The sequence below is a fragment of the Phasianus colchicus genome, chromosome Z (genome assembly GCF_987193195.1).
Source record: "Phasianus colchicus chromosome Z, bPhaCol1.hap1.1, whole genome shotgun sequence".
Classification (NCBI taxonomy): Eukaryota; Metazoa; Chordata; class Aves; order Galliformes; family Phasianidae; genus Phasianus; species Phasianus colchicus.
The window spans coordinates 69,323,077-69,335,920 of record NC_143476.1 but is presented as its reverse complement, the minus strand read 5'-3'; the positions used below and the strand labels follow the sequence as shown (position 1 = coordinate 69,335,920).

Sequence of the window (12,844 nt, the reverse complement as noted above, 5' to 3'; positions counted from 1 at the left end):
CCTGAAAGTGGTAGAGGCATCCCTTCAAAAGAGCAGCTCAAAGTGCACTCAGACCCTGGAATGCAAAATGTCTTGGAGCTTTTGCAAATTAATGCATCTATTACATTCATTTTGTATTATCAAGTAACGTTGTGACTGCTCTGTTTGCTTGAAGTCTCTAGGGTAAAAATATTCTTTAAACAGATGTTTATTTTTGGACGGGCCTATTGAGTTGTCTCTTATTGTATGTTAAAGCAGCTACTGGAGGTCACAGAGAGTTCAGCTTTACAAAGACTCCCTTATTTTATTAAAAGTGAATCTTCGGAGACTTTAATAAGAACAACAAAAAATAAAGTTTTATTAAAAGCATGTTAGAGTGTTGCAGTTAATGACTCACCCATAAAGAAGGGGTAAAAGTAGTGTAAGGCTACAAGTTTGGAAGATAAACATGAGAAAGCACAAAAACATGCTCTATCTTCTTACCTGTAAATGTTTTAAAGTTTCTTCTGCATGAGCTTGTTGTTTATCCATGCTTGTTCCTTCCTCTTAACTCCACACACTTGTGAGAATATGCAGTAGGTTTTGCTGTTCCGAGGAGCAGGGACCCAGCTTTTTCCTCCTGCAGAAGCCCTGGGAACCCCGGCTGCTGGCAGGGCCATGCCTAGGTCGGCACGCTGCAGGAAGGAGGAATTCAGCTCCCCAGCCTGGCTCCCATAAACGCAGTGCTCCTGGAAGTGCTCTGACAGCTGCAGAGAAAAAGCCTGCTTCTCTTACAGTCATGAGCCACAACAAATCAAGTTTTACACTGGTGCAGCAGCTCATTTGTGTCCCTGAGATACCCAGAGTGATTTATTTTATTTACCCATTTAGTGGCTGGTCTATCTATTACAAATGCCAGCTCCATTCTCGCAAGTGAGGCTTTCTTTTGGGAGAAGCTGGATGAGTTTGGACACCTGTCACACGCTCACAGCAATCAGTGTATGCATACAGGCACAAGGGCAGGAGCAGCACGGGTTTGTGGGGACATGTCCCAGCCTGAGAAGATTCTCTCTGCAGATGCTCATGGATCACTGCTCCTGGACACAAGTGTACTCAGAACCAGGCATGTCACAACACTTTGCAAATTACGAAATTTTTGAAAAGTTGGTACCACTGAGTGCTTCCTTGGAAATGGTAGAATATGAATGGGAGATTTCACAGTGAGGCTGATGGGAAATAATTAGTTCTGGGGGGGAAAGGATTCCAGGAAAACAGACAAACAAATGAAGGTAGATGCCTTGCAGACAATTTGAGGTGCTTTCTTGCAGTGGAAATTGTATAATAATTAACTGCTTTTTTTTTTTTTTTTTTTTTCTTTTCCCCTTCAGACGGTCCAGACAAGGAGGAACGTGTGAAAGCAGGAGTTCAGCATTCCCACTTTGTAATGTGTCCTCTAAGACAAGGTCGAGCAGGGCCGTTTTGAGAATAATGGCTGTTTCTATTAGAGCAGCTACTGTACTGTACAGCTGTTGTACTGCTCGGCTGTTGTAACCTACGGCTATTGTAGAACTATTGTACCGTATAGCTGTTGCAACATACAGCTACTGTAACCTACAGCTCTTGTTACAGTTGTTCTTACTACGGCGAAGAGCAGCGGGCGGTTGATGGGGGTCCACTCCTCTCGCAGTGGAGGCGAACGCCAGTCCGTCTCACTCCCTCAAGATTTCGGCGTCCGCTGCCGTCCGATGACCGCTCCCAGCGGCGCTCCCCTTCGGCGGCCGCTCCGGGACAGACGCGAGGCGCCCCGCGGACCCTCCGCACCCCGGGCCGCCCGCAGCGCCGCCCCGCGTCGAGTCCCGTCCCGCAGCCCGGGGCGGGGAGGCGGCTGTCGTGGGCAGGGCGGAGGCGCCGCGTCCCTCCCCTCGTCGCGCTCCCTCCCTCCGGCTGGAGGCGGCCGGGTCGGCTCTCGCCGGGTTCCCATTCCTCCTCCCTCGGTGCATGGTGGTTGCGGGAGCAGGACAGCGTGAGCCCGGCGGGGCGCGGGCCGGAGGCGGCGGCGGGAGCGGAGCGGAGCCGAGCCACAGCGCGCAGGAGGCGCCGGGGAGCGGGCACTGCTCGCAGGAGGTGAGGCGGCGGCGCAAAAGTTATGCGAGAGAGAGGGAGGGAGGGAACAGCAGGAAGAGAGAGAGCGGAGCGCTGGGAGCGCTCCATTCATTGCCCGAGCGCCGGCTGGGCGGCAGCCATGGGACGGGATGGGACGGGACGGGACGTGGCGGAAGCCAGCCGGTGCCCGCATCGCTCCGAGCAGTGGGGCCAGAGGGCGCCTGCTCGCCCCGTCCCCTCCATTCCCGCGAGGGGGCGGCGGAAGCTCTTCATAGGGACTCGGGGCGCCTCGGCCGGGACGGGAGGGCTCTGAGATCGCGGGGTCCCCTGGCTCCGTGCGGGGCGGGATGTGGCGAGGGGGAGCGGCGGCCAAAGGGGAGCGCGCTGCTTCTCCGCTCTCGTACCCTTCTCGCACGAGGTGCCGGCCGATGGCAGCCCCAGCCTCGCCGCGGGGAAAGGTGAGGTTCGTCGCGGCCGCTCAGCGCTCCTCCGAACGTGCTCTTGCTTCCCCGCACCTTTCTACCCTCTGCTTTTGAAGGGACTGAGAAGGGTTTTGTTTCTTGGGAGCCTTTTGGAAGGGGAAAGCCGGGCACGGCGTGCGCGTCGGTAGAAGTCTGTTGGAGTGATTCCATCATGTGGAAGGCGTGAGCGCGCTGGTGAGGTCCCAGGGCAACCAGCCGAGCGCTGTGCCAAGTGCACTACCTCTGGTACCGGTACCGGAGGGCCAGGTGCTGCCAGCCATCGGCGGGAGCGCCGGTCCCAATGAGAGATGGGATGTGAGAAGTAACGAAAGAAGAAAAAGCTCAGGCTGACCTCATCTGGAAGGAAACGTTATGTGTGTTAATTAAAAGGTATGGCATTGTTAGGAAAACATCCCTAGGCGCAATTATAGATTCCTTAATGAAAATGCCAGCCCTGCCCCAGTCCTGTTCTGGGTTCTGGCCATGTGAGTGCACACCTGCAGAGAGCCCTCTTGTTTTTTTGGTCATTGAAACCTCACGGGGGCCTGAATATCTGCTGTGCACAAAGTGTGGTTTGTTAGAAGGCATTGGTGGCACTCAAGTCAATATTCTTCTGAATCAAATATCCTACAAAAGTGTAATCCCAGTTAAACTGTGGCATCTTAATGAGTATTTTCCTTCTTTGCCTCTTATTAAAGCAGGGTACAGACAGACCATCCATCCCTGATGAGCAGGTTTCATCTCAGGCACAGTTCTGTAGCACTGTAACTCCGTTTCCATTGTATATAATGGCAGCACATGCCATACACTCACATCATTGCTTTCTTCTCAAGTTTTCTCTGTCTGGGTGATAGTTGGTTTTAATAAGTGGTTAAGAAATTACCCACTTTATCTTTTTGTAGTTAATCATCTGCTTTTTATTAAGCATTCAGGGAAATGCTGGGGTGATGATGTACCTGCATGTTAGGCAAGTAACAGTATTGGGTTGTTTGTTTTTAAGAACTTAATTTTTTGGGGCTGCATGCTGGATTTCTGTACAGAAACATATTCCTTTTCTTCCTACTTAATTGGAGGGCTTGCCTGTGCATCACCTCGCTTGCTCGCTCCTGACTGTGCTGTGTTGTTATGTCTGGGTCAGGATTGCTGTGACTGTGGTGGTGCTGCAGCCTGCAGCTGTGCACAGTGCTTGTGGTAGTGTATGTTCTGGCCAGCAGGGACTGTGGGTGCTGTGCTGCAGGCAGCCAGGCTGTAGCAGAGCCTGGTTGAGCTGCATGGGGTCTGGTAGCTGCCCCAGGGTACGGGCCTAGTTTTGTTTTGTGTACTGTGGCAGTGCAGACACTTAAAAAAATATATCTTGAAGTGGAAAGGAGGACGAGTGATTGTTCTGAGTGATGTGAAGAATACAACTACTGTTCTCCAAGTTTTGTATTTCCAGAAGTTCCTCCTATGTTACACAGGCTGTACCTGTGTAGGATGTAGGATGTAGGATAGTAGGATGGCTTCCAGTAGAAGTGAAGTGGTGGTCACAACTGGGGACACAGCTGCTCAGTTCATCCCTAAATGCAACAGCCACCTAGTTGTCTATAGGAGAAACAACAAGTCTGTGAAATTCCCTTCCTCATTGCCTTCAAGTCAACTCATTCAAGGGACTGGAGAAAGAGGAAGAAAACCCTTCATGTAAGACCAGCTCCATTAGAGGGCTATGTGCTAGCACATACTGTTCTTCTGGGCTGCCCATCCTCTCCACCCAGCCTGCGGGCAGGGAGCAAGGCTCAGCTGCTGAGCTGCCAGCTGGCAATGCAGGCAGCTTTTCTGTGTCCCTGTCCTTCCCAGCCTGCCTTAACCTAGAGCAGTTTCCAGTTTCTCCTTCTGTTGAGGATCCTATCATTGGTTTGTCAATGGTTATAATGCATGTGGGAGAGGGGGCAGAGGTGGTGAGTGACTGGAAGGCACTGCCTGCTCTCAGAGCCCTTTTGCTGAAGACACTTGCTGATGTGATTATAGCTGACAAGCTTGGTAAGCTTTGATTGGCCCTTTTCCACTTTCTGGTTTTCCAGTTTTCACAAGAATTGATAGGATTCTCCTGGGTCATAGTGCCTAAGATCTTCTCTGCAAATGTGGAGATAAAATGATATGTTATTCCACAATTAGCATGGTAACTACAGATGAACTGGAATTAAACTGAATGTAGGGTTTTGGCAAAACAAAGAAAAAAATTGTTATTACTTGTCTTCTTACCTGGCTGGGGGGTGTGGTCATGCACTATGAAACCTGTGCAAAGAGCAGTTCTGGTATTTTATTTTTAAACAGTCTTCCAATTAAAGCAAATAATTTTGGTCATTTTCATATTATGCTGTTGAATGTAACTGATGTATTTTGGAAAATATTTTTCTGCTGGTTTGAGATCTTTTTCTTAATTACCTTTTATTTTTTGTCACTCTGTTTAGACTCTAGAAGGTCAGACAAAGATCACAGATAAGCATTTTAACACCAGTTAATCAGAGAATAGAATAATCAGTTTTCCTAGATGTATTTTTCTAGAAGGGAGTCTTGTGGAAGTCAATTCCAGAGAAAACAACCCCACAGTGAAGAATTAAGATATAAATTTGCCACAAAAGTCAAGTAAATGACCAAAAAAATAACCAATCTATCTGAACAAATCTGAAATTCTGAACCTGGGGAATTGTATGGTAATTGGGCAATTACCTTTTCCGTGACCAAGCACAATAAATCACAGTAGAAGATAACTGGAGACAGCTATGTGGTTGACACAATCACTAGAACCCAGTAAATGTAAAACATAATAAATAACTAGATCACTCTAAAGATTAAAGATTAATTTCTCTAGTTTTCCTTGTCTCCTGGTCCTCATAATCATACTGACTTTTACATTCCGGGGCGCTGTGGCCGAGTTAGGCAGTGGATTCTTCAAGGGAGAATGCAGGCTGTTTAAACATACCTGCACAATGAGAGTGCTGCAGCAATTTTTTTTGCCTGGAAACAGTACTTATTTACGTTGATTTAAATATTGTTGCTTAGATTTATTTATTTTTTTAAAGACCTTAGTCTCCCTGGTGAGAGCATGGAAACTAAATGATAAACTAAGAAAGACAAATACTGTAGAAAGAGAAAAAAAGCTGCCTTGGAAAAAGCGTGTTGCGTTGCAGCCGACTGAGACAACTGTAAGGCGTAACTGAACAACACATGGAAAAACTGTACATTAAGCTGATCTTCAGAGCTTTTCATTTTCACCTCTAAACAGCTTGTAGTGCTACAGAAGGGCTAATGAAGAGATTTTGCCAAACCGTCTGTCTAGCTTAATTTTTCCTATTACAACTTGAACGTCATCAGGACTGAAGTGTTGCAATGGTTTGTTAAAAGCCACGGAGATTCTCAAGGAGCTTCATTCAGGTGGTGTGACTTATCGGGATAGCTGGGATTTGGGTTGCTGCAGCATTAGTTTGGATTCCAGTCATAATCCCTTAAACAGGTTTGGAAAGAATCACCTGTGATATCAGAGGATAAATTCAAACGTATTTGATCTGCTGAGGTTGCAGATAGGGTGCCTTGGCGCCATCTGTGTTTACAGATTTTATAACAGTGTTCGCCAAGAGAGTATCTGTAGGCCAAGTAAGTTTACATAGGTCAGTGAATTGCAATGTACATCAGGGTCATTGTAAACAGCTTTTTTTTTTTTTTTTTTTTCCCCAGAGTTTGCACTGAACCTTCTTTCTCAAAAATGGACCACCTCACTGGTGTTGGTGCTGATGCACCAGTTTTATATGTTGCCAAACGACTTTGAGAGAAGCTCTATTTTAATGGCTGTGTGCTCTTGTTATGGTCTTTTAGCACATGCATATTCCTTTGATATATCCTGTATGGACAGGTTGTATGTTAACATTAAAATTCAGTCATATTTGAGGATCTGTTTCTATGCTTTAAAAAAATTATTTTAACCTACAAATTGAACATCAACTGGTAGTTCAAGTTTAGCATGATAATGACAATGTAGTTCTATGTCTAAGAGAAAGTTTCAGGCAATGTTGTCTCCTGCCTGCTTTCTTTATCTGTGCATTGATTTTTCTCATGCCAGTGCTATTCTGGTATGGTTTATCTTTCAAGAGTTAACTAAGTTCTCATTTTTCTCTGTTTTAGGTTTTCTTTAAGCTACTAATAGACATAGTACGTGACAGCCGGAGTGCAAGATTTTCCGCAGACTGCCCAGCTGATTACCCTGTTGAGATGCTGTATAATTGAGTAGATGTAGCCAGTTTGCAGAAATATGCATGAGGTTTGTGTTGTGCGTGCCTGTTTATCCAGACATTAGTTGTGATCATGGCTGCATAAAATCAGTGTAATTACCTTCAGCCAATCTTTATGCCAAAGTGACCCAGACCACATTCCATGACAACCCTGACAGCTTGAATTAGAGTTTGCTTTTCATTGCAGGCAGATTTGGACAACAGAAATATCCAGCCTGTCTTGAGTTTGCTTAGCGCAAGAAGGCGCATGTTGATGTGAAAGAGCGAAAGTTCAGACTAAAACAGCACCTTAAGAATATTCTGATTCACTGATGTTTGACCAGCCTGTGTTGGCAGAATTTATGTAGTTTTTCTGTTATGCACTGTACATGCTGCACAGTAAATAGACAAGACAATTTCTTTCAGGATTGTTGCACATGTCTACACGCGCTATACTGGGCAGCGTATGCATCTGCTTCCAATCTGCATTTGAGGAGACTGTTAGAGAATAAGAGTCCTCACTTCTGGTGTGATCATGCAGCTCTTAGCTGCTCTTAGACTTCCTTTCTTTCTAAAGCTTCCTGGATATGGTCAGGGAGAGATCTAGATAATATTCTGTGTATGAACAGGCTACTTCAAACCTGTTTTCTATGACATGAGGGAAGATATTAACCCATTCTACACTGCCATGGTGCAGTCTCACTTTGAGTACGGGGTGCAGTTTGTGGTGCCACAATGTAAGGACACAAACCCATTAGACAACGTCTAGACAGAGTTTAGCGGGCAGAATTTATGAGGAGTGGCTGTGGCCCCTGGGTGTGCTGAGCACAGAGCAGAGGAGCTGAGGGGAGGCCTGATGGCGGCTGCAGCTCCTGACAGGGAGCGGAGGGCAGCGCTGAGCTCTGCTCTGTGTGACAGCGACGGGGCCCGAGGGAACGGCATGGAGCTGTGCCAGGGGAGGGCAGCTGGGGGCTGGGGACAGGGGCTGCACCAGAGGGCAGTGGGCATGGAATGGGCTGCACAGGGCTGTGGGCACAGCCTTAAGCTGCTGGAATTCACAGAGCATTTTGATGACACTCTCAGACATATGGTTCGAATTTTGGATAGTCTTGTGTGGAGACGGGGCTTGGACTCAGTCCTTGTGGGTCCCTTCCAGCTTGGGATGTACTGTGATTATATGAAATGATCCTAAAAAAACAGGACGGGAAGAGACCTTATGAATTCATCCAGTCCATTCATCTGCCTCCAGTTATGATCCTAGATCTCTTATGTGACTTGTTACCCTAGAGTCTCCCTTATATCAACTTGCTATGAGAAATTTTCTTTACATGTTATCAAATTCATACATTTCTTATTCTAATTTCACACCATCCTGCATCTCTACTGAACAGAGAAAACAGTTGTTTTTTGTCTTCTTAGAGTGTGTTTTACTAGGTTTACTTCTTACCTGCTCTAGCTTACTGTTTCTTCAAGCTCAGTTATTTCACCACAGAGGTGCTTTTTTCTTGTACTTCAGCTATTCTTATTACTTTTCTTGAGTTATCTTTCATCATCTCACATCTATTTTGAAGTTTTCTGTTCAAATTAGGACTCTATTAACCTTGAGGATTTATTAATATTGTTGAGCAAAATGGAAAAGGATTCTCTTCGTACTTGCTAATACAGTGCTTGTCTTGCAGCACTGTGACTTTTTCATGTTCAAACAGATCCTTGTCCAAACACAAGGGTTATTAGACATCCTTTTCAGTCTTTGCTTTACTGCTTATTGTTTCTGCCTGCCTGTAGCATTTTGCACATGTTCTTGTCATTCCTAAGGTTTGTCATTTTGAATTCTCGACTCTAACAAACTTACTACCTTCTGCAAATACAGTAGGTTACTTTTTCAGCATCTATAGGGTATGGACAGATGTTTTTGGGGAGCCTTACCTTAAAGAAAGGAAGACATTTCTAACTGTCTCTCTCTCTCTTTTTTCTTCCATTGAAAGATATTTTCCTAGTAGTGCAAGTGTTTTAGCCATATGTACTGAAGAATCTGGGGAATGAAAAATTCACTGGACCTCATATGATCCTGTTGGTTGGGAAAAGCAATTTGTGCAGATGTTAATGCTCAGAGAGAACCTCCTTTCTCAAGTCTTTCAGTTAGCTTACAGGTGATGGAGATAATACTTCTTATAAGAAACGAATGCCCTACATCCTTAGCTGTTTTTGTAATGTGAGTAGTAGGTCACTGCATAATCAGTGCTCATTGAAAAATACATTCTCAAGAGTATTGGCTTTAGTTCTTAAAATACATTTGTGTCTGAAAGAGGAACAGAGAAGTGACAAACTCTGGCAAAACTTAATGACTATAAGAAGGCAGTTTAATAAAGAGTCTGAGGAATAAGTTGAGGAGTGGGAATTTCTCCAGAGGGTCTGTATGACCAACACGTTATCAGGGAATAAGGTAAGGCCATAATAATAGAAAGGTTAAGTTGATGTTTTGCTTTTCTGTTTGCAGTAAGAGAAATGAATGGAGGTTTTTGCAATGGACTTCCTTGTCATGGAAGACTTGTTAGAAGGTCAGTTTTGAACTGTTGTTGGAAGGTGCAGAAGAACTGATTCAGAAATGAAGTAACTGCTAAATATGCAGTGATGTTTTATTTGAAACATTCTGGTAATGGAGGGCTGAACATAGTGAATGTGTGGCATCTTTACAGGGAATCCAGGAGAGGGACCACAGGCCAGTGGTTTGCCGACTGTGGTCTGCAACATGTGGGTGACCAAGGAATAGACTTAATGGAAACATGAGATAGTGGGGCAGAGAGAACATGAGTTTTTCAAGAGGCAGTAGTGGCTTATAAACCTGGAAGCATACAGATAGTGGAGATAGGGGTGATTTTTATGTTTCTAAGAATTCAGAAAAGCTCTTAAGGAAAACAGTTTGCTATGGTGGGGAAAAGCAAAGCTTCTTGCATGGGCAAGAAAGCAAAAAAAAAAAACAGCAGTGGATGTAAATGGCTTCTTATTGCAAGAGAGGAAGGTTACCTGTAGAGACGCACATGGATTTGTTTGACTGCCGGTGCTGTTCATACACAATTCATAACAAATAATAACTTGTAGTGTGCATTTGCTGCTGTGTAATTCCTGGTAACAAACACCTGCAAAAGTATTCTTAAGACCAAGAAACTAAGCAAAAAAACAGTATATGCAACTGAGCGTTGAAGATAAACTGATGGAAATGTTGGGACAGGGAGACCAGACCTACCATGGTTGTAAAGTGATAGGCTCTGGGCTGACTTATCTCTTAGATATGAGATCTTGGACAATAAATGTTTCCATGACTATGTCACAGTTAAAAAATCAAGTGGAATGTTAGGAATCTAGGTTATTGGGATTCTTTCTTAAAGGAATGGGGCACAAGTCTGCCATTTGTATCCTGAGGGTACTTACATCTTCAGTGCTTACATGCATTTACGAACCACCATCTCAGGAAGGTTTCATTAGAACTGGGAAACACCCAGTTAAGTCTTACAAAGACAATTGCAAATGTATAATACTTTCCATTCAAAGAACAATTAAGTTGATGAGGAAAATAGACACCTGGGGATGCAGTGATAGTTTTATAAAATCATGCGTGGGATGCCAGGAGTGATAGAAGTCGTTGTCTCTCCCAGTATGAGAACTAATGGGCATGTCAATGAAACTAGAAGGTGTTGGATTCAGAATAGCAAAAAAAGAGAAATATTGTTTCACTCACACGTCATTAAATTGTGTAACTCTACAGGATGTGGTGTGGTGGATACTGAAAATTTATAGCAATTCAAAGGGAGACTGGACAAAAATGAATGGAAGAAAAGGTCTGCAGAGGATTATTAAATACATAAGCATGACCCCTGACTTTGAAAGACGCTGAACGGCAAATTGAGACTAGAGATTATTTGGGGAAAGTATGACTAAATGCTTACACTATTCTTATCCTCTTCCCCAGACATCTGCTTTTGGCTGCTCTTGGAGACAGGGGTACTGGGTAGAAGATTTGACCTGGCGTAATTCTAGATTTGTCTTTTTAACTCGCATAAATTTGAGACGCATTTTTCTCTGAGCTAGCAACTCAGGGTAGCATCTGCAAATCTTGTATTTTTTACACTAAAAGTCTCCTATTCGTTTTCTTTATAATTTAAGACAGAAGTACATTTTTTAACAAAACACAGACATTACATGAACTTTTGTCTTTCTTCTGCCAGTTGGTGCTCACTACAAATTATGTTTTATTTCTGCCTTACTAAAATGCCAGACGAGATAATACATGTTGTCTTGTTTGGGGAATCTAAGCAGCGATGTCTGTAATCCTAGTTTTTCTGATTTATTTTCTCCAACAGTTATGTGAAATTTTATTTTTTTAGTTGTATACTGACATGCCCACAAAATATGTGAGATTGCCTGTAGAGTTAGAGGAAAGGTTGAAAGTTCTTTTATCTCTGAATGAGACAGAGAGGTACAGGAAGAAGGATGCTGGGATACCTACTTTTCTCCAGACGCTGATGTACTGGATTAATTTGGAGTGTGGATTCAGTGGTATATCTTTAAGGCATTCACAGTCAGATCAAATATGCATAGTCACATGGTGCAAAGTTCTACCATAAGCATACCCTTTCAGCCTGAATTTTACTAAGCTTATGTTAGCATCTTCTGTGTCAGATACTATTTGTCTGCCTACAACCAATAATGCTAGGTCAGGTATTGTTTGTCCACCTGCACTGTTGTGAAGTCTTCATAAAGGCAGTGTCCTTTGCTCTGGCGAACTGCACAGAGATATGATTGTGTTTGCACCTGCTCTGGGGTCTTTATTGCATGACGATTGTACGCACTGATGATGTACAAGATGGGTAGTTTGGTATTAATGAACATGGAGCCATATGTTTCATATGCATTCTTGGCTTTTTTGTCACGTGTTGCTACGTTTAACAGGGCATTGCTGACTTGCCTAAAGTGGCTATGAAAGTTAAATTGCCAATGCTTTCTGCTCCAGATTGTATCTGCAGATGTCTTCATGTCTGACCATCTAAATTTTCCTTATGTTTTTGTACTCTTAAAATATTTTATGCTCCTTTTCTATGTGTTCTGAGATGTGGAGGAAAGTGACTTTACCTGGATGTGGACAACTTGCTCAGTGATTGAGCTGCCATAGAGCTTTTTTTTTAATTTGTAGCTAGTATTAACCCATTCTGTGCACTCTGTGTTAGCAGCAGCTAGGTTCCCCATCATCTCATGCTACTGAGGTAGGGAACAGGCTACAGAGGCAAGGGTCATACAGTAGGTAGTAGGATGTCCCTTCATTGCATTTGTAGTCTGCTTTCACATCTGCCCCTAAAGTATGTTTTTATCAAGTGCTCCATTCACTTCACAATCTGTTATGAGCTAGGTTGAAGTATGTGGCTTTGGAGGTGGGGAAGGCAGGAGTGTGCAGAGGTCTGAGAAGAACGTTTGGGTTTGTGTAGGTGAGGCTATTGAAGTTTGTTGTAAATAACTGTGAGTGCTGTTTTGTTATTGTTGGGGTGTTTGTATATAGTGGTCCCTTTGATCTTTGCATGTTGAGTGAACGCTAATTCAGGACTATTTTATGACTACCTTAAGAATAAACTGTTGAAAACCTCAGAAGTCTTCTGATCTTCAAATGTCATCTTCTAGTACCTGTAAATATTTGAACTGATTATATATTTGCACACAGCAAATACAGTTCTGCTCTCTGAAGGTTTATTAAAGCTGTGCCAAACAGAGTTAGTCATAGTCAGCAGTATCACAGCTGTGTGTTCCTGAATTGATAGAGGAAGATAAATCTTCTGTTTAGATTGGAAAGTGGTCCAGCTTTTCTGTTCCACTAAAACACCTCTTCTACATGGACAGGTGAAGGCTTAGCCATGGCATTAACTGATTATGCTTCTGAGTAGTATGTCAGATAATGTGAAGCTACTCTTTAGATGCCTGAAGCCTACCTTGTAGCTGAAGTGCTCTTCAGTAAAACAAAGTTCTTTGTCAGAGAACTGGGGAATACACCTGAAGGGCTCGTGTTAGATTTGATTGTGAAAATACTCTAAAGGAAAT

General features: G+C 43.8%; 1 protein-coding gene across 4 annotated transcripts in view; it reads left to right on the top strand.

Moving 5' to 3' along the window:
* Positions 1-1,887: 1,887 nt before the first annotated feature.
* Positions 1,888-12,844, top strand: part of LHFPL2 (LHFPL tetraspan subfamily member 2) — a 118,570-nt gene continuing 107,613 nt past the window's right edge. For all 4 annotated transcript variants that reach the window (XM_090130511.1, XM_031610168.2, XM_090130505.1 and 1 more), the window contains exon 1: positions 1,888-2,082. The gene's annotated coding sequence lies outside the window, so the exon portion shown is untranslated. The remainder of the gene's footprint in view (positions 2,083-12,844) is intronic.